At 38.9% G+C, this 4,097-nt stretch overlaps 1 long non-coding RNA gene across 1 annotated transcript; it reads right to left on the bottom strand.

Moving 5' to 3' along the window:
* Positions 1-545: 545 nt before the first annotated feature.
* LOC142787029 (uncharacterized) lies at positions 546-3,664 on the bottom strand. Its single transcript, XR_012889219.1, has 3 exons — positions 3,496-3,664; positions 681-817; positions 546-614 (listed from the first exon to the last, which is right to left on the bottom strand). It is a non-coding gene; the product is annotated as an uncharacterized LOC142787029 (long non-coding RNA).
* Positions 3,665-4,097: the final 433 nt, after the last annotated feature.

The raw sequence follows: 4,097 nt of genomic DNA, 5'->3' as shown, positions 1-4,097 counted from the left end.
TTGTTGCTTAATTCCTACTCTTACGGAAATCAATTGTCTACTAGCTTGCCAGTGGTGTCAAGATCAGACGTACTACAGCTGTACCATTCTACGTAATGATTTCCCTCTTCACTGAGCCAAAGCATGTCGATGATCCTCGTGTGTGACGCACAGACATTTATTCAATATACTCCAAGCTATCCACATACACTGCTACAGAAACAGCAGTGCCAAAGAAGATGACTTTTAGAATGAACCACGCAGCTGAACTTTGGCATGGAAACTCTTGGAACTTTCTTCCTGGACGGTGGTGAAATTGTAGAAGGCTATCTTATTTATTCTATGTTCATATAAGTAGTTACAATAGGAAAGCCGCATTTAAAGCTCACACTGTCTTTCAGTTATTTCGTGACATGCCACCCATCTGTCAGATATAAGAGCAAAGCAGCTTCGCAAGCTTAAGTAATGGCAAAAATACTTCACAATATCAACCATTATAAGAAAAAAATATGTGCATGCTGTCCTTTGTGGGATCATGCAAATGAGGACTCTTACTGTCAGACGTACCTAAATTTTTAACGTCCATATGTTTTTTTCGACCAGTGACAAATATTCCTTCAAACGCTCTAGACACCCTGCAAATACAAAAATTACAAAATATATCAACATCACTCCAGGGTTTGTTGTGTCTAGAATATTACTTGTGTCCCCTGTTGTAGCAAGATCGTGTGAAGAATACGGACTTCTTCTCCATTGCGTTCACCCGGTCTACTAAACACCTTATACGGGTGTATCCAGATGTCGTATGTGTCCATATTGGTTCCGACGTGTAATAAAACTGAAATAAAAGTGAACGTACACGCATTATAGCCATAGCCACAAACTGAATGAACTCAATGTCACCTGTGCTGATCCCAAAATAAAGTAAAACCTAGCATCCTAACGGATCACAAATTATAACTAAGAAAGCATGATGTCGATGCTCACACTACAAAGATTATGAAAGAAAGGTAAGATGTTCACAGCGGATCTTAATTGAAAGTTCAACAAACTCGTTTAAAGTCGTAGTTAGTATTTACTTTCACGATGGCAAGACATTCGCACGTCACAAGGCTCGCCCTATTCGCGTGCTTTTATTCGCAGTTTTGTTTGCATAACTCGTCAATAAATGCCTTCGATGGTATAGATGTAGTTGTGAATGATCCAGTGTACTATTTCAAACAACGTTTTGCTCTCAACTAAGGGCTTCAGCATGCATAAAAACTTTTACTGGCCCCATCAACTTACTTTTCGAAACAATGTATATCATCTGCACCGACGCACCTGCAAGATCTATGACGTGCTGAAATTTTCCTGAACCGAAAGAGTATGTTGGCCTCACCTGAAGCATTACACATGTCAAATAATTTATTGTGCAAGGTGGCCTTCATTACTTTTTAATACTTGCATCATCAATACAATAGAACAATTGTAACAAGAAAAATACAATGCATATGGTTGCACAATCCCGAAACGTTGAATATGGTATTTCCTGCGGTAAGTTCGAAATATACGCAGCGCAAAGAAATAGCGAACAACAACGTTTTGCTGCGTTGCGAAACAACTTTTTTCCTATAGTCGCAGTCCATTATATAATAGAATTGAATATTAGAGAGTTCTTTTTTTACTGTGAGGATACTATTCGGATAAAGTGATGCATAAAAACTTTGAATACGGGGCCACTTGAAATAGTATATACGATAGCCAACAAGCTATATAACATGCTTAAATTTACATGTGCTACACAGTGACCATCAAAACCATGAAGCATTTACGCAGGATTCCTGAAGGAACATACTGTATTGTATAGGTTCTGTTTTAAATGACTCACAGTTGGTTTAAAAAAGTACACACCTTGAATGCATTTGTCTGCCTTTCGTAATCGACGTATAGAAAGTGTGACTCAAAAGGCTGACTGATACTTCTGGCTCTAACATAACTGCCTTCCCATATTGTTTTTATATAATTAAAAAAAACTGGCGGTGTCTTGCATAGCCATGAATAAAAATTTTGAAGGCAGATACGTAGCATGCAGCATGGTTTAACTCATGTAAAATTGCAGTAAATAGGCCTGCCTACAAAAATAAATACTGCTGCTGAAATTGTACGTAACGTGGAGTCACAACCTTCATGGCCAAGAAAAAACAGTATGGTTGCTTCGCAATGAGAACTCCTTTAAACACAAAATTTAAATCTGAGCTATGCCGATACTTGCAGTTTCCATAACAGTGCTGTAATAGTTTTTTCCTCAGCACAAGTACTGCAATTGAAGTTGTTGTTTTTCTGTATTTTAGCCTGCTATCTCTATAGGTCCGGAAAAAGGGTAAACTACATTACGGGTAGTCTGGTGTTCTACTGATCAAATGTGATGACACAATCCTTCTTTGAAACTTCTTGCAACTAAGAGATGAACAGTGGGAACATGATGGTCATCATTTGCTGAGCAAAAGAGTGTACGGCGGCCCCCGCGATTGTTTAGTAGCTTTGGAGACTGTTCATTTCTAAGACTAATATTTCGCCGAAACAGATATGGCTCACAGTATACAAGTTTGCACCGTTAAAGATGCTTGCCGTGTCTACAACACCATAAGTCAAGGGTGGTGGGCAAACTAAAATACCAATGTCATGGGTGTTTTGGTTTGTCAAAACTATCAATCTTTTCGTGGAGTGTTATACACGCGGCAATACAACCTTAAATGTGCAAACTGGTTTACTGAGCATACTAGCCCTTATCCCTGATCCTTTCCTCAACTTTTCCGGGTCACATGAAATGTAATTTGAATGGCGGGACACAACATTTCAGCTCTTGTTGATTTGTTTGTGATTTGACTTTCCGGAACAATCAGCTGCATTCTTGACTACCCCATCTGTTTCTACGGCACACAGTATTCAACTCGTGCGCATACAGATTTTTTTATCTGTTTGTTAGTTTGACAATAATGATTGTCGTAGTGCAGGAGACAAAAATTCACGTTGAGAGTCACCTGAATAAGCTACTAGCACCACGCTGTATATTCGTCAGACAGCGCAACAACATTGAAAAAAAAAGTACAAAAGGACAGGGGCCACACTTTTTACGGTGGTCATGCAAAATTCTGTTGAATAGCAATGAATTTGTGTTTTGAATTTATTAGGAAACGTTTCTAATTCACTGCTTAGCTTTCGTTCCTTCAGACAATCTAAATAACAGGGCGGTGATGAGCTGCATTAACGTTTCTGACGTAAACATGTTCATTGTGCAATTGCAGTAGAAGAGCACACCACTAGGTACTGATATACTGACGATAATATATATCACTCAGTCCGGTAGGGTAACGATAGAGAAGCACTACGAGAAACCAAAGTAATAATTTTTGTCGTGAAACTCGAACTCGTCGTTCGTGAAATTTTGATGCACCTCTATCTGAAAAATACCGTATAAATAAAAACAAAGGAACAATGCAGTAACTATGTGAACAGTCGCAATTGAAAACCTACCTTTTTTATAGTGTGGCTTCTCTTTAGACAATCCCAACAATTTCCTTCTAATACGGTCAAACTACAGGCATAGAGAAGAATTTTAGGCACCAACATCTCCACCTTGCTATTTCAGCTAATGTCTACGAGCTGACGCGGCAAACTCCCAAAAAGCCACATAACTGATAAAATTCAGCCTAGTTCAATATACAATGAGCCCGAGTCTCACCAGCATTGTTCATATTTGTCAAAAGCAGGTGTAATGCACGAAATCCACAAGCAGCTATGCTGAGACGCAATTCTTTCTTTTCCATGTAGTTATGAGATTACATGCCAACAAAAACAGCGTGCGCAAATTGTCCTATTTCTATGGAAGTTGAACTAAGGGCATTTCTACTAAGATTTCGCGCAACACAACACTTCTTTTGTACTGACACCGCACTCCTTTTGTACTGAGGCTTTTGTACTGAGGTCGAGATATCGAGATATATCTTTGAGAGCTTTATCTGAGGTATCTGACTTAGCACTGATAGAACGCTGGAGCCTCGACCTCTGTGAACTGTTATGGAAAATGAACTGCTACGCAAAACTATTATGCATCTGCAAACTGTTACGCAAAAAAA

Source organism: Rhipicephalus microplus, unplaced genomic scaffold (assembly GCF_043290135.1).
Source record: "Rhipicephalus microplus isolate Deutch F79 unplaced genomic scaffold, USDA_Rmic scaffold_42, whole genome shotgun sequence".
NCBI lineage: Eukaryota > Metazoa > Arthropoda > Arachnida > Ixodida > Ixodidae > Rhipicephalus > Rhipicephalus microplus.
The sequence above is the reverse complement of the archived record's forward strand: the minus strand, read 5'-3'. Positions and strand labels throughout refer to the sequence as shown.